The 23,397-nt window shown below is 36.9% G+C and overlaps 1 protein-coding gene across 1 annotated transcript in view; it reads left to right on the forward strand.

Moving 5' to 3' along the window:
* Positions 1-1,656: 1,656 nt before the first annotated feature.
* stat5a (signal transducer and activator of transcription 5a) overlaps positions 1,657-23,397 on the forward strand; it is a 176,130-nt gene continuing 154,389 nt past the window's right edge. The window contains exon 1 of the mRNA XM_065273858.2: positions 1,657-1,959. The gene's annotated coding sequence lies outside the window, so the exon portion shown is untranslated. The remainder of the gene's footprint in view (positions 1,960-23,397) is intronic.

Consider the following 23,397-nt stretch of genomic DNA (forward strand, 5'->3'; position numbering starts at 1 on the left):
TAAGTGCAAAAATTATCCAGAAACGTTTTTACATGTCCATTTACAACCCTAGGATTTTTCCTTTGAATGAAATTGTGTATTTGTGCCCTATTTGGAAGGGTTATGAATAATGAATACTGAGCTCTGCTCTGATTGGCTCTGCTCTGAGGCTCATGCCAGTAGCTGAAATTAGTAAACAGTTTAAGCCTGTATCAGACGAAAATACAGATTTTAGGAACAACTAATTGTTCAGAGATTGTTAATGGACGTCTCTGTGGTAAGTTTGTGTTTTTTTTAAGTATGAACCTGCAAAACATAACTGTAAAGTAGTAGAACTTCAGCCTAAACGCTAGCATATAGCATTAATTAGCACGTAGCGCTAACTCAAGTCACAACTTTGCTTTTAGCAATTTAACAACTTTGTAATTTAATGTTGGGGCGTACATCTCGACTGTAACATCACAGTTGGTGGTATGTTGAAATTGGCCAGTTTTCCAGCTGTCTTTTGCGTGCATAAGGTTTACATAAAAATTAGGAAACAAACGCGTTTCAGGGTCACGATATTACCATTGTACACAGGTATTATTATTCATTTATGTCTAAGTAAATACAGTTTTTTATTCTATGGCACCTTCAATACCCCATGCCTGCATGTATGTACACCATTCAATCAGCAGGGGGCAATATTGACCTAGCGAATGCGAGTGCATTAAACACTCATTTAATTGGCATGTGTTTACCTGTTAATACAATGGCTGCACAATTAATTAAGTCCAAAGAACATTTGCAGGGAAAAACATAATAAAACTGTTGTCTAATATTTTACTTCTTTCATAAGCAACTTCATGTCCCTAGAAACTTGTAGAGCCTGTGTAATACTCTACATCCGATTTTTTTTTTTTTTTTACAGATATCCACGTTTTGCTGTCTGGAATACAGATGCGTTTCCATTATCCCCTAGGTCTATGCACGAGTTAAAATAAAGACGTGTGCTATTCGCACGTTGCGTGTCTGGCTTGGGTGTCATTGTCTATTCTCTGACACATTTTAAATGACAGTCTTCTGCCAACTGCCAACTTTTATTTCCCTTAGGATTTGGCTGTTTTCCAGCACTTTTAATCAGTCATATTCTGAGTGAAAGTGCTGGCCTCGCGACACTGTTAGGAAGGACTTCTAAGCAAACGCCAACGTAGCATGCATACTACACATCATATACAGTACATACAGTACTGGAGTCACCTGTGCATACTTAGTACTTAATATAGTGAAAAATTGCTAAATACTACAGTGTGTTTTTGAACTTTATCATATTAATATTAAAGCATTACACAGCATTTAGCCTACAGTTGATGAATTCAGTATGGTAAAAATGATACAGAATGCATGAAATGATACTACGACACTTTGTTAACCATATTAACAAAGTGTGGTTTTACTATAATGTACTACAAATTAATACAGTTTTAGTATAGGAAATACTAAAGTATACTACAGTAGTTTTTCATGTGGGTAGCTTATTACCCAAAAATAAATAACTATCCTTAAGTCCGGGCGACAGCTCGAGTCAAGTCACGCGTATCCATTCAGCCCAATCAGCAGTCCTCGCGCTCCGCTAACCGCCTTTATAACCTAGACCCTCACCTCCTGTCAAATAAGACTTTTAGCCGTAAAAAAATATTCTTTCTTCGCTTAAATACCTTGAGGAAAACAGACTCTAAAACTACACGTAACAACATATATTTATGCATTTCCTCGCATAAACTGCGCGACTCCCTCACCAGTGAAACAACACCGGAAGCGGGCGGTTAAAGTGAGTGAGTGAGTAGTGAGAGGAGGGGTAGAAGCACATGAAAAACTGCGTAGCCCACTGGTGCTTGAGATAGACGGGGCAGAAAGGTTGCCTTTCTGGGTCGTGGACGCTATCTGGAGCTTTGCTGTACTTTTATGAGCAACGACAGCGGATTTACACGACCAGTCGAGGTACGTCTCGTGCAACCTTGGGCTTTTAGCGCGCCTCACATGTTGTTTGTCGATGCCAAATGTTGTTGTTTGAAGTGAACAGTTATCTACAGCCCTGTAAACAAAACGTCCACGGCGTTGAAACCTTCACGCCGCTGGACTTTTCACGCTTTTTAAACGACGCTCTTGCTTTAAGAACCTCGTGACATGACTGAGAACATCTTAATTTTAAGGTTCCTGTTTAGGGTGCATTTTGACACCGGTGTTTCGCAAGCCCCGAGCTTTCGCACACTGGTTTTTATCGGATCAACAGGCAGAGAGTCCAGCCCCCTCCAGAACGGCTGTCAAGACTCACGGACAGTCCAGCTCACATTTCCAGTTACATAGCTGTTAACTCGTCCAATCCAACTTGATAATTCTACACGATTGACATAAAGTTAATTCTGACATATTTGTTTCTTGGAAGAAAACAAATCCACGCTCCGGGCGAAAGTTTTCACCAAGCTGTTGAATTTACCGTTATGAAGAGAGAACTTGAGCAATAGTGCGGAGCTGTCTGTGAGCTTTTTTTGGGCTCCTGCTGGAAGAGTCAAGGGGCAAAAGTGGGTGAAAGTTTACGCGTTAGGACAGTTAATGATTGAAATAACAACATAACTCTGTATGATCTGATCGTGGGGTTTTATAATTGACATGCTACGTTATGATGGTTACCGAAGATGTAAATAACACCAGGGTGTGTGATATTAAAGTCATGCGTCTTGTTGAATTATGAACTGTCCTTCCGTTTGAGGTGTCACATTCAGCTAGCCACGAGACAAACAACTTAAAGCACGACGAGTCGCGGATGGAAGATGTGCGAAAGCACAATTTAATTAGCTTTAACTGTTACGTGAAGGCATGGGAACCATTTTTAAAAACTGAAGCTACATTTTAAATCTTTTCATTAGTTCCTGACACCCGACTCTTGTGAGAAAGTTGTAGGCATGTTCTCTATTTTCCTCTTTGATATTATCTTCCACAGCAGATTCTTTTATCTCCCAGCATGCACTGTTTAGTTTCCGTTCAGCAGTGACAAATGTGTGCGTGCGTCCGTGCGAGCGCGCGCTTTTTTCTGTTCACATACATTTGCAGCCTATATATGTGCAATATGTTTTTCGTTACTGTTTGTTATGAACGCTCGCGCATGTGCACGTGTCGCATGCAGGATGGTAATATGCGCTTACAACGGACGCATTTACCTATTTATCTTTTATTTATGTTAGATAGGATACAGATTTGTGTCAGGCTTTTGGAGATTTGCATCTTAACCGTCAAAATCCCAAGCTTTATTTGAGCGCATGGTGAAAATTACATTATAAATGCAGTTTTATCAATTTATCAAATCTAATGTACAAAGCGTGTATATATGGGTGGCACGTAGACACATCAAACTGCTTTGATTTACTTAATATAGCAATGCTGCTTGTTTGTATTTCAAAGGAAAACGTGCTGCAGGTCTCGCACACTGAGCGCAGCATTGACCAGCGTGTAAAATTCGCACGCATGCGCAGAGCCGAAAATGGAGCTTGAATGCTAGTACATTTACTTTATTGGTCTTGTTTACAGTTGAAAGATCTGCGTAGAAACATACATTTGTGTTAATTTCATTTACTACAGTATTTAATTTTTCATTAATTCAGTTATATCCTTCATTTATTTTATCATTGACCTTTTATTCTTTTTATTATATATACATTTCATTCATGCTATTCTACATGTACTTTTCTTAATGTTTAATCTTATGTTGACACTGTATTGCTTTAATGCTAATATGAGTCTCCAGTGGACTCATCTCAAGGTTTTTATTAACTTTACAAAAATGTTGTGAGGCCGTAAATTGTCTGTGGTTGGTATAATAAATAATACCTGCTGCTGAATCTGCTTCTAGTCAGATGAAGTTAGTCAAATTGATGAAGTCAGACTGTTAAGAACGCAACTAAGATTTAATAAACCATCTTTATATATTTACATCACTGCGTCTCTTGCTTGTTGTTTTTCCTTTCATCTTTGTATCTGCCTCATGGTTGATTTAAAGTATAAACTCACTAACAGAGTTGATGTTTGAGTAGATTTAATAATTTCCTGACAGAGAAAGATCTAGTGAAACCAGATTTATAAGATCTGCAAGCCAAATCCATAGTTGGATCTATTACAGCTTTTCCATATTTTGCGGTGTACACAGATTATTGGTTAGATTATCCAAGTGTACAAAAGAAGTATCAGCCTATAATCAAGCTTATTAACAGGTTACAGCTCTTTTACTTCCTAATTTGTTCTAGCAATTGCTTAGGCTTTCATTTCAATGTAATTTCCTACATGTACATTAGAACAGAAAAACTAAATTCAAGTATATTACTAATACCAACACCATATCAATTAGATATGATATTCTAACCCATGATTTTCTATTCCTGCTGCTTCATTAATAATTGGCAAGGAGCTGCCCATCTGCTTAGTCACATTTTGTTGCGATGCAACGCTAACCTCTTGAATTGGATAATACATCACCGACATGCCGTAAAAATGTTATTAGTGTTACAGTGTACCGTGTATCAGACTGTGATGTCATAAATTGTTGATGGAAGTTGATTTTTAACCTTAACCCAGTTTAGTATACACAAGTAAAGCCGTCTAGATGCAGCTTTGGTTTCACATTGTGTCATATACAGATCATGTAGTAGCTGCACCTTTGCAGGCCGTTGTTTAGTTAAGTTAAGAAGTTGTGTTTGCGATTCTGGCTGGAGAAATGCCGTTTTTAATGAGAGCTTTAGGTGGAGTGTTTATGCACTTGACCATCATCTGTCTTTCATTGATCTTACGCTGTTTTTCAAAATGTGTTTTCATTTGGCAGAAACTTAGCATGGGAGGTGTTTACTTCAGACCACACAAGTTTTGAAACAGCTGTTGTGTCATAACAACATACTAGCGCAAACACACAAACAATTTGGTGGGGACTGGACAAACAAAAAGCCATTTGTCTCTTTGCGTGTACGAAGAGGACTCTGTATATGGTTTAAGTGGGGCCAATATGTCTTTAGGATATACGTTAAAAATGAAAAAAATTCATAAATGTGAGCTACTGAATTACATGTTATTATGTGTAATGTGCTAGAGAAGATCTGTATTTAATGATTGTTTTCTGTAATTACTTGTCAGTTTTTTACCTGCAACAAAAGGGACACTCCTCTCTCTTTGTGGCTCTTCTCGGTTTAGTCAGCATCGAATTTCTTTTTTCTCTCTGCAGCCAGCTAGAAGCGAATCTAAGTGCAAATGTTTGGCAGAATTGTTTGGCTAGTAAAACTGATACGAAATCAGGAAAGAATGGGTCATGGTGGGGCATTAATAGTGAAATATCAAATGTCACTGAACTGGAGGTGAATTTGAACATTTAAGGCAGTTGGCACATGCATAGCTGGACTATATACTGTAACCTAGTTTGACCCGCGTTGCCAAAGTTTGTGCGGTTGATGTCCTCCTGTCTTAGTTGACATAGCATTTGGTAGCGTTCACAGGGCATGATCGCTGTACTTGGAATACATTTAACATGTTGACCAGCACACAGTGTACTGAGGGAAAGAAAAACATAGAGGGAGCTGGTAAATCGAAGTAAAGGGCAGGGATGTGTGTTCTAGCTGGTTACACATGTAGTTGTGTATGCCTGTACTTTAGCGAAAAGATCTTTAACCAGCACTTGAAAATGCATTTGAATGTTAGCATTATTTTAACCAAGTGCTCATTTTGCAGTACTTAAAGATAAATGGTAAAACATTTTTTTTGAATACCTTTCCAAAGCCCGTGTTCATTTTGGCTGCTTTATATAAGCCACAGGGAAATACAACTCCTGATGACAATTTAAATACAAGGTTATTAAATCTTAACCTGAACGTGAATTCTGTATTCTAGCTTTAAATTGGTGTGTACGTTTTCTGCTATAGGCTCATGTGCTTGTTCATTTTTGGATATATTTCCATCATATATGACTGTATGTCTGTAAATGCATGTTTGTTAGGTTAGTTCAAACAGCTCATGAATCAGAAGTCAGAGAATCTGAGGAAATGAAAATGCAAGAAATAGAGATGTGATCATTTCCTCAGACCTCATTCAGAAACTGATTTTCACATCGTAATGTACGTTATACCCATAAATGAGCTTTACATTTAGACATATTGCGCTGGGCTGAAGTTAAGTTCCAGACTAAAATGGATGATTGAGCTGTCTTAACTGCAAAACTTTAAATATATCAGTGACAACAAACTTGATGCACACCAGTAATGGTTGTTATTTGTAAGGTATGTGTTTGAAAAAAATTACTTTAATGACCTATGGATGATTGGAAATGACTTTCAGGTGTGTTTGGTTAGGGTTAAAGCTAAACTTTGCAGGACAGTTGCCCTCCAGGAATGCCCACCCCTGAACTAAGAACTAGTCCTGGCTTATTTTAAACCCAGTCTGGGAAACTGCCCCATTGTGTGTAGATATTTTATATATTATGTATTTTTTGGTGGTATACCGAGTTTTGGTAATGCATCAGTATTTTCCCAGCAGACATGATATGAGATAATAGTCTATATCGGTATATGGTCTGATTATGACCCTTATTCTTTGCAACAGAAGCTCTGCCAGAAATACACACTGAGGTCTGACGTAAGCTTGTTGTGCAGCTGTATAGTTTCAAGCAAAAAAGAAAACCCTGTTTTTGAATTTTATTTTCATCATATGCTATTTTAATAAAGGTGACTGTGAGTGACATCTCACACGAGTTTTTGACTTGTATGTAAACATTTATTCCGCTTTGTAGAAAATACAGAGATGTTAACTGTATATCGCCATTCATAAAAAATAATAATACAGAGATATTAAATTTGGCCCAGCACTAATAGGTGGGAAGTGCCGCTTGTATTGAAATGAATGAGATAAATTGGCCGCCTATCAAATTGAAGAGTCAATCATCAAAGTCTATGCTTTGTCTTTATAACAATTAGTGCTGTTTGATGATGGTGTCAGAACAATACATTTATGATACAATTCACATATGATTTTGAAATATGTAATTAAAATTTGACAAGTGTACTTAAGCTGTTTAGTATTTCCCAGTCAATTAGATACACATTAGGCTACACAGTCTCACGGAGGTTCATGATATAGTCACGTAAATTTTTGATTATTTTTTTCATGATATTATCATGAATCTCTGTGTTTTTTCGTGATCATATAACAAATTTCTGTTTTCGTGTGATTATCACGTATTGGTTACTCAACTGCTTTTTCCTATTTTCAAACCATTGTCGCTTCGTTTTACCCCTCGTTCAGCCAGCCAGCGATTTTATCGCTGTGTGTCGCCCGTCTCTTTCAATGAGGCATTTCTAAATCTGCTTGTCATAAACAAATGAGTACCATCCACGCCAGTAACTAACGAGAGAGCAGAATGACGTGAACTCCACTACTTTGTTCTCATTGGTAGTCGCTCCCGAAATTCGCTCGACATTTCCATAAAGTTAAACTTTTCTTAACTTTCTTGCGTCGCTGGACACGCCCATACGGTCGCCAACGGTCACTTTCGCTCGTATCGCCGGAAGTCGCCCGGTTTCCATTGAAATGAATCAGATTGTGTCGCTCTGCTACTGCTGGTTGCTGGCTGTCTGAAGGGGGCGTCAGGGTTAGATTTGGTTTGCATTAGAATGTCACTTTGTGTATTGGTTAATACAATTTTTCTCGGATTTATTTTTTTTATGTCGCCTGGCGTTAGGGTTTAAGTTGGGTATGGGTAAGGATGTCATTTTATGTAAATCTAACCCTAAACCGAAGCAACAATGGTAAGAAAATAGGACAAAACAGTTGAGTAACCAATACGTAATAATCACATGAAAACAGAAATTCGTATTCGTATATAACGAAATTTCGTGGGACTGGGTTGTAGATTGGAGCTGTACTTGCTTGACTAAAAAAGCTCCCATGTTGCTTTTCAAGGTGGCTGTCGACTGAATTGACTTGAAAGAGAATTGAAAATGAAAGGTGCTGATGTGATTAATTGAGCAGCTTCAATTAAGTAATTCAAAATAAATGTACAAATTTAAGTTATCATATTCATTGATTTGTTTTAGTTTAAAAGTGAATTAATGTCATAATGGCTACTTGAATTTTAAAGAACAACTAAAGTCTGATGCCACTGTGAGGTCACATAGGACAGTAAATGTTGGAAACCACTGTAAACTCTGCAGTTTTGTTGCATTGACCAACATCAGAAGATTTCAAGTATGTGTTCTACTTTTTGGTTTCCTATAAATCTATATTTAAATGCACTTTCACTTTCTGTCTTGTCGCTGTTCGCTTACTCTCAACATCTTGATTGGTGTCTTCCTATTTTTACGTTTCACTGAAAGTTTGTTTATTAAACATTATCTGATCAGTAGTGTTTGTTTTGTGTTTTACACGCTCTTGCTAGTGACCTTGACTGCTCCTTAGTTTGCTTGTCTTGCTCTCTGCACTGCTTGGGTAGACAGAAAGATAACGGCATCAGATGAGCAAGAGAGAAACTGTTGTGGTTTACGTAAGCATGTAAGCAATGAAGTGCTGTTTATTGTAAAGGAGGGTTGCGTTTGATCTTTAATGCTAATGTTCACGTCATTTCTAGTGAATTAGTCCCCACTCATTGCATTTCTCGTTTGTTTGGTGATCTCAGTCCATGCTCTCATCTGTCAATTACGTGAAGTGTCATAAAGAACTCACCCATGTAAACTTCACACGTTTAAATTGTTTTCATTCAAACTATTTCTAAAAGAGTAAAGACACGGTCAGAGCGAAGCTCCGGGAGAAGGAAAGACATTAGCTTAAAATGAAAAGTTTTTTTAATCCACAATTCTGAGAGGTCCATAGTTTAGAAATGAATTGCAGTAGTTTTTTATTACTATCATTATGTGTCGCTATGGTTACAAGCATTACTCAAGTTGTGAGTTGGAGAAGAGGATTGACTTTATACTTGATCATACAGTCAATGTTCATTTTGCCTCTATCTGCTTTTGTATGCACAGAGTAATAGAGAGTCACAGCTGTTGTCCCAAAACAGATATGCATTTATGTGGCGATGTGATCTGATTGATGATGAGAGGAATTTGGTCAGTGGGTTTGAAAAAAGACTAGGGGGCAGTTTCCCGGACAGTGCTTAAGTCTAGTCCCGGACTATAATATGTGTTGAACTGAAAACAGCTTGTTTTGACATCTTAAAGGGACACTCCACTTTTTTTGAAAAATGCCCATTTTCCAGCTCCCCTAGAGTTAAACATTTGATTTTTACCGTTTTGGAATCCATTTAGCCGATCTCCGGGTCTGACGGTTCCACTTTTAGCATAGCTTAGCATAATCCATTGAATCTGATTAGACCATTAGCATCGCACTCAAAAATAACCAAAACGTTTCGATATATTTCCTATTTAAAACTTGACTCTTCTGTAGTTACATTGTAACTTACACTTACATTGTAAATTACTAAGACCAACGTAAAATTAAAAGTTGTGATTTTCTAGGCCAATATGGCTAGGAACTATACTCTTATTCTGGCGTAATAATCAAGGACTTTGTGTTCATACCAATGGCTGCAGCAGGTGCAATGATATTACGTAGTGCCCGAAAATAGTCCCTGAAAATAGTCCACTGCTATTGAAAGATACTAAGAGGACTATTGTCGAGGACTATTTTCGGCTGCTGCGCAATATCATTGCGCCTCCTGTAGCCATATTACGGCAGCAAAGTCCCTGATGATTTCACGCAACGCCTGAAAATAGTCTCCTTGGTAACTTTCAATAGCACATAACTATTTTCGGGCACTGCGTAATATCCTTGCGCCTCGGCTGAATGGATTCCAAAATGGTAAAAATCAAAAGTTTAACTCGAGGGGAGCTGGAAAATGAGCATATTTTCAAAAATATATCAAAGTGGAGTGTCCCTTTAAGATATATCCGAAACATTGTTTTGTTTCAAGATGAACACCAGTAAATGTTTTTGTAAAAACTCCTTAAATGTCCTTAAATAATAAAGGCCTAATTCTGGCTTAATCTAAACCCTGTCCGAGAAACTAACCCTATAGACGGTTTTAGTATAAACAAGCGGATTTTGTGAAACACATGTAATATCCGGTAAACTTCCAATAACAACAACAGAGATCTTTTAAACTAGTTTTTTTCTGATAACCAGCAAAATTAACAAGTAGATTACCTAAATCATATCTAAAGTAGGGATGCTAAACAATTAATCGTGATTAATCGTTAGCAGAATAAAAGTTTTTGTGTACATCACATTTGTGTGTAAACTGTGTATAATAAATATGTATATATATAAATATGAACACATTCATGTATAATTTTAAGAAAAAAATGTATATATTAAGTATTTATATTTATATATAATATAAATTATACATAAATACAAATGTATATACACATGTAAACATTTCTAAAACATATACATGCATGTGTGTACATTTATTTATACAAAGTTATTATACACAGTTCACACACATATATGATGTAATCAAAAACTTTCTGCTAATGATTAATCGCGATTAATCGTTAAGCATCCCTAATCTAAAGCGTATCAAACATTATTGTGTATTATATAATGTATGCAATGTTACAGATCGGGTGCCAAATCTCCCTTTACATAGCGGTGATTGCGGTCTCCTTGTTTTTAAGAAACCAAAACATTTGTTCAGGAGCTCAGTTTAGCCACTAACCAGACCATTAAACAAACAGAGATTGATGTGAATCCTCAAAACAAAGTTTAATAAATGTTTCATTTTCAATTCTTCATCTACAGGGCACATGGCCACAGCAAATATTGAGTCCAATAATTTCTGATGTTTTTGGCTGTAAATGTGTTTTCTTTTTATGCATTCACATTTGTGTTTTTAAGACTAATCTTTATTTATTTTACACCAGACAATCTCTGTGAAGTAAATCGGGTAAGACCAGAAGTCGTCTATAGAGAAACCGGAAAGCACAGATTTGATGGCAAGACTCTAAGAATTTGCATAGAGGTGTGCCTTAAGTATTTGTATATAATGCATAAATTCAGTACATGTAGCAATTTAAGGATAAATATTGAGAACATACGGAGAAATGGAGTGTTTATGAATATCAGGTGGTTCTGTTGCTCATGTGGTGTTACAGTGTGCTAACATTGACAAAGTGAGGATGGTTTCTAGCGAACACAAACTGGAAGGTGCTTTGGATAAAAGCATCTGCCAAATGCACAGATGTTAATGTAACAGCAAGAAGTATTTGAAATTTTGCAAAAGTTAAACCATTTGTATTTTAATTAGCATGGTATTGCTTCCCATTCTTATGTGCAGTATACTTGCATCACTTCCTCATGATAAATATTGAATGATAAACAAAGATTCAAGTATGTGAGATTTTATATTTAAAAGTATATTTATTATCTTAAAAGGTTTAGATAATAAAATGGCTATTATAAGAACTTTTGACTAGCGTAAATGGTTCTTTGAGGAACCAAAAACGGTTCTTCTATGGCATCACTATAAACAACTTTTAAGCAATTTTTTTTAAAAGTGTATGTTGTGATAGATATCAGAGATCAGAGAGCCCTGATTTTATTATCTGACTATGGGTTTAAAAGAATGCTAAGTACCTTAATGCAGCTACTTGAAATGCCTATAATCCAGAATATTATAATGTATCTTTTTGTCTGTCCATTCATCCAACCAACAGTGCATCTATGTATCCGTCAGCTTATCTCTGTATGTTCTCCTCTTTTTGCTATGTGTGTATGTGGCAGCGTTATAGATCTGTTTCAGCTGACTTGAACTGAATGAGTAAATCTGTCCTGACTGCTCACTGTCGCCCATGCTGTGTCTATTTGTTTTCCACCTCCCGCTCTCATTCTCTTCGCTCTCTGAGAGTAAATCACTGATAGAGAGGCAGGCCATAAAGCTTGTGTGAGAGCAGAGAGGGGTCCTGCCTAAACCTATTACAGGATTACCAAACCAAACAGCGTCTGTTAAGCACATCGAAAGAAAGAACGAAACACAGTGAGAGGTAGATGTTTAGTTATTCATTTGTGAGTATAGAAAAGATTAAAACATACGTGGACTATGGCATTCATTGCAAACGGACAACAGCTCAGAGCATGGCGTATTTATGTAGAAAAACAACAAATAGCGTCACACAACCTTTCAATATTTCCACAATTTCATTTTCAGTGCAGTTTTCATAGAATTCAAGTGATTGAATTATATGTTAATGCAATGGTACTTTGACCTTGGTATTGAATCATTCATTTACAATGGTTTTCTATATACAGTATACCATTGTAATTCTATAGTAATTATTTGTTAGTACCAAAAAACATGATTTATATCAATGCAGGTGTATTCAGGCACACTCGGGTATTCTGTCAGGTATTTTTTTTATTTTTTGGTAAGCTGTCCCATTAAATACACAGTTTGGGAGTTCAGGTTTTTGAGGATCTGTGTCATGGCGTTTAGAGAGATTGTGGAATGCCTTCAGGAGATTACCTTTCGGCAGGACAAATCTTACAACAGTGCTGAGCATGATGATGAAAGAAGTAGACTCCCCGATGATCCATAGGCTTTGGTGATTAGCGCTAGCTGCGCAGACTTGTATCTGCTTTTCTAATCTGCCATCAGATAACAGCAGGCTGTTACACAGATTGAACATTATGCTGATATTAAATATGAATGTCCTGTACGGGGACTCAATATGAAATGTGGTATAAATGATGCAGCCACAAGCTTGACAGAGCTACCTTATAAGAGAAAATGAGTGCCTCACTTAAATAGAAAGTTGTACCAATGGTGTGTGCTCAAGAACTGGGAAAGATTTGTAATGGCTCTTTTTACACACATTTTGAAATTTTATATGCAAAATTTCCTTTTAAGTGTGTATTAGTACATTTTAATGATATGCAAAAGGTACAAACCCCAAATGCGAGTTATCGTCTCCAACTTAAATCTCTTTTCATGGATTACAACAAACACACAGATTATAGGCAATAGTTTACTTCCTGGGATTTGTGATGTAGATAAAACCGACATTATCATAATTTATGGTTTTTTGAACCATTAACCACGCGAACACATTGTATTATACCAAATACACAAAATAACATTGTTTTGTTTTTTAAGCAATGAAATGGGTGCACTTTAATTAGTAGTAGTATGCATTTTTGAAGCTCATGTAAGTCATTTTTTAATGTTAAGTAGCAATGCTACAGCCAGCCAGCTAATGTCACTTGTTCTTGCTGGTGGAAATTTTTTTTACCAGTGTCAGATGCAAAAAGTGCCATGCTTCAGTAAAAATCAGACCATGCAAGAATGCAGGTTGTATTTTACAATTGTGCCATTGGCTGCTTAGTTTGCATACTGTAAAAGGTTAATCTATGCAACATTAGATGCATATGACTTTTAGTCCTCTTTAGACTGCCTTACGATTAGTCTCGACCAATTGTTTGCAGAATAAACGTTTTTGTTTACATATTAAATGTGTGTGTAATGTGTATAATAATTATGTTAATATAAATGCACACACATGCATGTATATATTTAAGTAATATTTGCATGATGTGTATAAATATTTGTATTTTACATATAATTTATATCATATATATATAAATATAAATATTTATTATATCAATATATTTTACCTTAAAATTATACATACATGTGTTTGTATTCATATATACATAAAATTTGTTGATGTAGTGTGTGTATAAAAATTATGTAAACAAAAACTTTTATTCTGCAAACGAATAGTCGTGACTAATCATTAGGCAGCACTAGTCCTCTTACTCCAAACTCATGAAATACATTTTATTTAAACTTACTCACTGTTTTCATTCTTTGCTTGCTGTAAACAGGTCAACACTGCTGGTTTTTGGACTGGCAGCCAATCAGTTCTTAGATTTAATATGTGGCTGAGCCAATCAGCTCTCTCACATTGACATCCTCCTGCACAAACTCCGATTGGCTAGAAGATAGACTTACCTCTGGGTTGATAGGTGGTCTCACCCCTCTCTTTAAATAAAAAATTAACGTAAAGGAATAAGAAGCAGGACACCGAGTGCTTGCAGCATCAAACATTAATGATTTAACACTAGAAAGTATCTCATGTCTCATTAGAGAGATGCATTAAAGTTTCTACAGACTGTAGAATGATATGGTAGCATAAAACGTGCACAGGAATTTTGTAGTCGACAGACAGCATGTGTAACAAATACGTGTTAGTATTTGTGTTTGCACCTGTTTCTTTAGACTTGGATCACTGTGTCACTCTGCATAATATAGAAAGTATCACGCTTCAATCAAAAATGTAATGCTATCTAACTTTAAAGTGCCCTGGCGCTGTGTAGGGACGGCGTGGCGTTATGCTATACATGTAGAATGTGCATTGGCAAATACCCTTTGCAAATCGGGGTTAAATAAAAGCAATCATAGATTGACCAGACATCAGTGGTGGAATGATAAATTACGTTTTTTACAGTGGTGCTGTGTGTTTGCTGTATCTGTATGTCTTTCTCTTATGATGTTTACTTTCTGCTACGGTCCCTGTCCTCAGTTCTGATTAAAACTGTTTGTTAAAGCTGACCTTGGACTATTTTCAGGGGCACTGTAAGACCACATTTGATAGCTTGTATTATTTACTCTATAACGTAGTGAAGGTGTGTTTGTGGGTGAGTCAGGAATCTAAATACTTTTCAGGTAATTGGGTAAATGATTTGCTTGTGTAAGTGGATGTGCACATATTGGTAGTCTAAATTGTGCACACAAACCAGGGGTTATGTCAGTTTTCAGGGGCCCGTACGGTGTTGCACGCCTCAGTGGACCATACAGGTCGGGCTACTGATTGATTTCCTGGGACACCACAGCAGCCTGCCTTGCTGTTTATCCCATAACAGAGGAGAACGGTTGAGTGAGAGGTTTTGTTATGGTGAAGCCATGCCACATTATATATTTTCTCACAGTTGCTGGTCATTTGCTGCGTTAACCCTTTTAAAAGCAAAACTGATGGCCGAGACACTGGTAATTTTGGACTTTGGACTATTCGTATTTGCAAACTTAGTGTGCTGTTTCATTGATAGAGCAGCTTCAAACTAAATATGAGTCCAAGTATGTTGGAAACAGAGGTGGTTTGATGTAATACAAGTGCTGTTTGTTATTTATTTGACACAGTGACTGGTAAAATATCCAGAGCAGATCAGCTGATATATGAATCAATCTCTGTAGTTTGCTTAACTGTAACTATGTGACCAGTACTGTGACACATCGCATTGGTGTTAGTCGAACCGAGTTTGAATCCCAAATTGAGTTTATTTTATCCCAATCCTGTTGCCCTTTCTCTTTCCCTGTCACTTTCTGTTTGTTGTCCACTCTGTGCTGTCCAGTAAAGTAAAAATGATAATACTTGATTTCATTGCAATTCGTTTACGGCCCTCAAAGATTTTTTTTGGGACCCAACACTGCAAAAAATTATTTCAAGAAAACATTTTCTTAGTGTTTTTGTCTTGTTTTCAGTAAAATATCAAAAAATTCTGAAAGTAGGATTCTTTTTCTTGATGAGCAAAATGACCCAAGGAAATAAGTCTAGTTTTTAGACCAAATATATAAAATAGAAGTGATTTTGTGCATAAAACAAGCAAAAAAAATTCTGCCAATGGGGTAAGCTAATTTTTATTGAATTATTCTTGAATTTAGTGTTTAAGAAAAATTTTCAAGATTTTTTTGCTTACCCCATTGGCAGATTTTTTTGCTTGTTTTATGCACAAAATCACTTAAATTTGCTATTTTTTGTCTAAAAACTAGACTTATTTTCTTGCTCATCAAGAAAAAGCATCTTAATTTATAGCAACACTATGTAGTTTTTTTACCTTTAAATAATGTCTCTAAAATTATTTCAGTGATAGAACAACTTTTAACTGGACAAATTGTACTGTTGCTGCAACCTGAGCAGCCTCCTAGCTGCTACAAGCACACTCTGAAAGTGGTTCCCCTATGTAGAAAATACTGGGATATTTACAGCATATTGTCATTTATAAAAAATTCAGAGAATTGAATTTAGGACGTTATCGCCCAGCCCAGGTGTGTGCATGTGCTGGTGTTGTCATTTGATCTGATGCTAATGTGAGACAGTGATGGTAACTGAGAATCGGCAGCTATCTCACCTCTGGCACATCACAAACCGCTAAAGGTTAAGGTTCATGGTTGAAATGCCTGTATGTTTATCTGAGAGCTCTGATAGCAATGGAAGAGACAAAAATGAAGCAAAAGTCAAGAAGGACATTGTACATCTTCTTGATCAAATAAAGCCCACTGGCATATTCTTTGCATAATGATGGTGTTTCAGAGATTCACCCTGCACTGTTTTTTACACAGTGTTGCCATATTAAGCTGACACATGGCGGGGGGGGGGGGGGGGTGTACACATTAGGGTGTGGGACAAATTCTCAATGGTTGCTGCATTGTTTGCAAGTGATACTTTATTTTAATCCCACAACGAGCCACAAATGAGTTTAAAGGGATAGTTCATCCAAAAATGAAAATTGTGTCATTATTTACTTGCTCTTATGTTGTTAGAAACCTGTAAAAATGTCTTTGTTCTGATGAACACAAAGGAAGATATTTTGAGGAATGTTTGTAACCAAACTGTTCGTGAGCCCCATTCACTTATATACTATGGAAGTAAATGGGGCTCACAAATGGTTTGGTTACAAATATTCCTCAAAATATCTTCCTTTATGTTCATCAGAACAAAGAAATGTATACAGGTTTTCAACCACGTGAGGGTGAGTAAATGAGGACAGAATTTTCATTTCATTTTTTGGTGAACTATCCCTTTATGTGGACCTAAATGAACTTAATACCATTTGCAGGGCTCAACATAAAGGACCGCCCGGTGGCCCGGGCAAGTGTAAGACACATTCGGGGCAGTAAAAAGTATTGTCACTTGTCCCCAACGGGCCAGTGCTTCACCCTCAGTCACTAAAAATATATTATCATCTATGTATATTTTATAACATCTTAAAAGCAGACATTTACTTGTGTAAAACACAACGAAAGAAACAATGCAATATTTTGCGCAGTTTGCTGTCAGTTTACAGTCAGTTGACTTTTGAATTGTGATTTTTAAATATTGTGACACTGATATTTTTCTATTGGGGCCTGTGAAAATTTTGCCAGGGCAAGTGAAAACCTGAACCACTGGCCCAGTAATTTTTTTTACGTTGAGCCCTGCCATTTGTCAAAAGTAGGTGGTTAAACAAAATTAAGAGGTTGTATTTTACTTTGGGATGAGTAATTTTAAGAACTATTAAATAAACATGTTGCATTAGGAAGCCTTATGACCATGCATTCAGATTTACAATGTAGAACAGATGTGCTATGTGAAAAAAATCTGATTCAAAAGATTGGATCACAGTGGTAAAGAGAAAGAGATGCTGTACAATTCAATTCCTTCACCCACCTTCCTCCATTCTGTCCTTTATCTCACTCTATAGTATTTCCTGGATGTAAATTGATTTTTGGCAGTGATGTTACTCTTGAAGTCTAAGATGATGCTTGCGGTTTTGTTTGTTTGTGAATAAGACATGTCTAGCTAATAAAAGATGAATTTGTGCACACATTGGATATGTATTTGAAAACATGAAAGCACTATTCAGATACATTTTAAAATATATAATACAGACTTTCAGTATAGAGTTGCCTAATGCTTCCTATCAGACAAACCTGAATAACCAGTGCATTAACCAAGCATTTTTATGTATGGGTACTGGATGTTGTCCTTGGTATTTTTTCAGTATATTTTTACTAACCCACATCAACATAAATTCTAAGTGGGCACTTTGATTATAATCATAAAGTGAAAGTGCCATCTAAAGCATTCACACGTTCTGTCAAATGAACCTGAATAACCTGTGCTGCCTTATATATCTCTGTATTGTATCGGTGCTTGAAGTCATGCGTGTACACATGTATGAGGTGCATGTGAAAGCACGTTTGAAAACGGAAAACTGTGGTGTTTGTATCTTTCTTTTGGATTTTCAATCAAATCATTGACTCAAATGAGCATAAATGATACCTTGTTGGAATGTGCTTTCACTATAAATATGGTATTTGGATCAACCTGCCACTGTATTGAATCTAGTGAGTGTAAATGACAGGAACCACCACAGAGATTTAATTACAGCTTTTTACCCAAAAGTAGAATTTGAATTGTTGTAATTTAAATGGTGAAGGTCAACACCACATATTTCATGTATAATTCGCACATGCTTTACTATGACATTTAATGTGATAATGATCCAGATCTCCAACTGGCTCGCATAGCATGTTAGGAATTACACTAATATATTTTCAATATAAGATAAGATTACTAATTTGTGTTCAACTAAAGAAATCTGGCATTCCAGATGAAAAAACAAGTGGACTAGAATGCACTACTTAAGTACCCAAATTTTTTACGTAATATACAAAATATTAGTCTTTAGTACTACTTTAGGTAAAGTGTACTTAAAGGGATAGTTTGCCCAAAAATGAAAATAATGTCATGACTTACTCTCATGTCGTTCCAAACTTGTAAGACCTCCGTTTATCTTCAGAACACAGTTTAAGATGTTTTATATTTTGTCCGAGAGCTTGTTGACCCTTCATTGAAAATCTATGCACGGTATACTGTCCATGTCCAAAAAGGTAATAAAAACATCATTAAAGTAGTCCATGTGACATCAGTGGGTCAGTTAGTATGTGTTAAAGCATCGGAAATACATTTTTGTCCAAAAATAACAAAAATTACTTTATTCAGCATTGTCTTCTCTTCCGCATCTGTTGGGACGCGCATGTGCCAGACTAAAGTCACATGACTGAAGTGACGCGGATGACGTGTTATCTTCAGACATATTTGCAAAGTTTTTTTTTTTTCAAACTTACAGTATGCTTCTCCCTCAGACTGTAAACGAAGCTCGGGCGCACAAAAAAAACAGCTGGGGCGCACCAGATAACACGTCAGCCGCATTGTATGTCATCCACGTCACTGCAGTCACATGACTTTAGTCTCGCGCATGTGCTTCACAACAGACCCGGAAGAAAAGACAATGCTGAATAAAGTTGTAATTTTTGTTATTTTTGGACTAAAATGTATGTTGTATGCTTAAACACATTCTAACTGATCCACTGATGTCATATAAATTACTTTGGTGATGTTTTTATTACCTTTCTGGACATGGACAGTATACCGTATATAGATTTTCAGTGAAGGGTCAGCAAGCTCTCGGACTAAATCTAAAACATCTTAAACTGTGTTCCGAAGATAACGGAGGTCTTACAAGTTTGGAGCAACATGAGGGTGAGTCATTAATGACATTATTTTCATTTTTGGGTGAACTATCCCTTTAACTGTGCTATTTTGATACACAATACACTAAATAATACATACAGATGTTTTTGGTATTTAATATATTTTTTCAAGTGCACTGCAGTATTACTGCACTTTTAATTTGCATTTTTGTGGTGTAACATTTATACTTTTACTCTTCCTCACATTGCATTCAGAGCTCTAGGCAGGAGACCAGACAACATTGTTCATTAGTGTTAATTAGGTCTTTCTCTGTTAGCTTCACATCCTCTCTGGCACGTTACCCTCATGGGTCCTTGTTACCAAACGCATGTATGTATGTGAAGGATAGGGGAAGTGTATTCCTGACAGTCCTTGTTGGCCTATTTATGTAAGCATGAACAGTTTGATGGGATTTGTATACATGGGATCACGTCCTATGGGCACTTGTTATTATTACATCCTGTGGGTCCTTTCTTGGTGTACCTGAATGTCATCCAATGGTCAGTATAATCCCCTGTGTGTGTGTGTGTAAGTTTCCATGTAAGGCCTGATGCATAAACAGATCAACTGGTCATTGTTGGTTGCGTGCATGTTTACAATATTAGTTTTTTTCTTTAGTGTTTAATCTTATCTATGTTTTTGATTTAAGACAGTAAAAGTTAATTAAAATGTCTTTAAATCTGTTAGCTGTAAACTGTCGGTGCAGGAAATCCCTGCTGACTTTACTCAAAAGTTTAGAAAGTCTCTCAGGGCTTAAAAGAGCATTAAAGGAATAGTCTACCCTTTTGCCATATTAAACTATGTTATTACCTCAACCTAGACGAATTAATACATACCCATCTTTTTTCAATGCGTGCACTGTACAGCGCGTCGTGAATGTGTTAGCATTTAGCCTAGCCCCATTCATTCCTATGGTACCAAAAAAAAGTTTTATTTTGTGGCACCATACTTACTGGTATAACTCCTCATGTAACAGTCTTTAAATAGGGAAAACACGGAAGTGTTTGGTGGCTTCCCTGTTTGGTACCATAGGAATGAATGGGGCTAGGCTAAATGCTAACACATTCACAATAGGGCTGGGATAAACGATTATTTTTTTAACGATTAATCTAGCGATTATTTTTTCGATGCATCGATTAATCTAACGATTCATTTTGTCAGTCCGATTCGACTTCGATTCGATTCTCGATTATCACCCCATTAATTAACTAATAGCAAGTTATACATGTTGCTTTACATATCTGAATGTAAACATTTCAATATATCTTTATTGCTCTTAAAATTTCAAAATAAAAAAAGACTATACAAGTGCAAAATAATGCATTCTTAGACAGAGGTAGCATTCAATAAAGCATTTGCAGTGCATACTGTGCAGTTAAGTAACCGTATAAAAATCTCAAGTTCAAATTACTTTATTTTACATGCATTTATGAGCAAAACCTCTTCAGTGTGCCTTTTGATGGTCTGTGTAATTTTTATAACTAGATTTGTTTAATCCACATTGTTTTCGTGCTGTTCTAGTCCATTAAATGACAGATATAAACTTAAGATAGACTTATTATAGACTTAAGAAGCACATATATTATTAAATCTCTTTCTCTTAAGTTTATTAAGATAGATGAGGACTCATTTACTGCTGGACAGAGAGTGAATGAAAGCACAGTCTTCTGGCAACAGTGACATATTTCATTGCTTTCTGTTAAATTGCTCAAATGACTGTTTAAAACACACTTGGCATCACATTCATGATTTTATGGTAAAATGACACTTTTTCGCGTAAATCCACGAGCATTTAAACCATAAACAAAGCACTTTCACTTTAATTGAGCGTGAGCAGCGCAGCAGAACCACGCAGAAACGATTGCAGCACTGTTGCTACAGAGCCGCCCAAGTATTTGCGGCTGGCTCCGACCTCCGTTTATATCCGTTTCGAGCCGCGAGCTCGCGCTGCTTATGCGGCGGGGTGCATGCTTGTTAACATGGGCGCTGAGAAAACCACGCGCCGCGCGGCCGCAGCCACTGCTCACCCTGTGTGAAACCGGCGTGGACTGAAGCAACTCGCGTTGCTACTACTGCGCCGCCTTTTTGGGTCTGACGAATCGACGCGCATATTTTGCGTCGACGTATTTTTTGCGTCGACGTCGTCGATTACGTCGACGCGTTGTCCCAGCCCTAATTCACAACAGACTGTACAGTGCACGCATTGAAAAAAGATAGATATGTATTCATTCGTCTAAGTTGAGGTAATAACATAGTTTACTATGGCAAAAGAGTAGACTATTCCTTTAAAACTAACAGCACTGACTCACAGAGGTGTGGACTCGAGTCATGTGACTTGGACTCGAGTCAGACTCGAGTCATGAATTTGATGACTTCAGACTCGACTCGACTCGACAAAATTTACAAAGACTTGCAACTCGACTTGGACTTGAACATCAATGACTTGTGACTTCACTTGGACTTGTGCCTTATGACTCGAGAAGACTTGCTACTTCACACGAAAACCTGGGGAATTTTTTTTTCACACGGCCGCGCCGCTCTCAGTGTATCTGCATCTGTGAAAAAAATGTGCACAACCTGCATGCAGAGAGCATGCGCGCTGCCTGCACGACAGCCAATCACTGTAGTCCCACGTTGGTTTGGATGTTGGGACCGTACCAGCAGTACAGCTCAGCAGTGGTGTAGTCTACGTGATACGCAGGTACACGCCTTATACCCACTAGGAATTGTCAAGGAATTCCGTATACCCACTAAAAATAGCGCGAGGATGCGTAACAGCATGGTTTTGTGACATTTCAAACTTTTAGTCATAGTGAAGCACTGACCAGCATGCCATGCTACACTTGCTACTTTAGCGGGTTGAAATGCATATACATATTAGGCTATATATTTGGTGTGTTTGACTTCCTGCCGACTGCGCGATCCGATCGGCATATGAAATTACTATAGCGGCGCGAAAGTGACTGGGGAGCAGACCGATGTGGCGCCACAGGCGAGTGACAGCAAAGTACCGCGAGATTGATTCCAGTTATCACATGGAGAAATCTGCTTTGAAACGCTCTCGCGGTACTTTGACATCACCATGAGGTCTGCTTAGCGCCAAATTAAGTCGAACCTGCAGTGTAGCTGCTCACGCGACACTGTAAACAAACAATCCATGTGAAGTGAACGAGTGCTGCAACATAAAATCCGGAGAGTTAACAACGCACATGTGAGTAAACAACATTTAAATCATCAGTCCAGTTTATTACATTATCTGGAGGTAAGGCTCCAAAGTCAATAAAATAAGCCCGTGTTTATGTCCTGATGGTTTTTAGCTGCCTTCAGCATGTTTGCTTGTGATTCACAGTGTTAAACTTTCCTTCTCTGTGTTCATTGATATATTTACGTTCAAGATGTATATGATCTTAAACTTCTGTTTGATTTGGTTGTCTAATATTAGGCAATATGATAATCTTGTAACAATAATTAAGTAAAAGCCTATTTTCATTTTTTAGACAATGCTTGTATTATATGCAAATAAGCTTTTTATATCAAAGACTATGCAAATTAGAGTTAATTCATGGTCATCTTAAATGTGTATTAAATAAAAACATTTACACCATTAAATTACACATGGTAATGTTATCAATAGTTGTCAGATAATAGCTATTGAAAGAGTGGATTTTTTTCTCCTTCAATGCATGTGTTAGACACGGATTGAAGATTGTAAACAGTTTATTTAATTTTAATTAACAGTTGAGTAGCTTTTGGCCCTGAATTAGATGTAAGTTAACACTAAACTAGTCTAAAAATCAGTCCAGTTTCTCCAGCTGTAAATGCAAATTGGCTATTAAAGTCTTTTTTTCTCTTATAATAAACTGACATGTTCATACACATTCAGTTTATGTGTTTATGAGACTTTCAGAATGCTCTCAGTTACATGAATATCTATACTGTTTGCATCTGTGAGTGTAGTGGTGCATATGGGGTGTCGCGCTGGGACGAGTGAGCATAAGGGTCAAAGGGAAAACAAAAACCTAGACTACACCACTGCAGCTAAGTCACTACATTGACATGGCAG

The sequence above is a fragment of the Paramisgurnus dabryanus genome, chromosome 3, assembly GCF_030506205.2.
Source record: "Paramisgurnus dabryanus chromosome 3, PD_genome_1.1, whole genome shotgun sequence".
NCBI lineage: Eukaryota > Metazoa > Chordata > Actinopteri > Cypriniformes > Cobitidae > Paramisgurnus > Paramisgurnus dabryanus.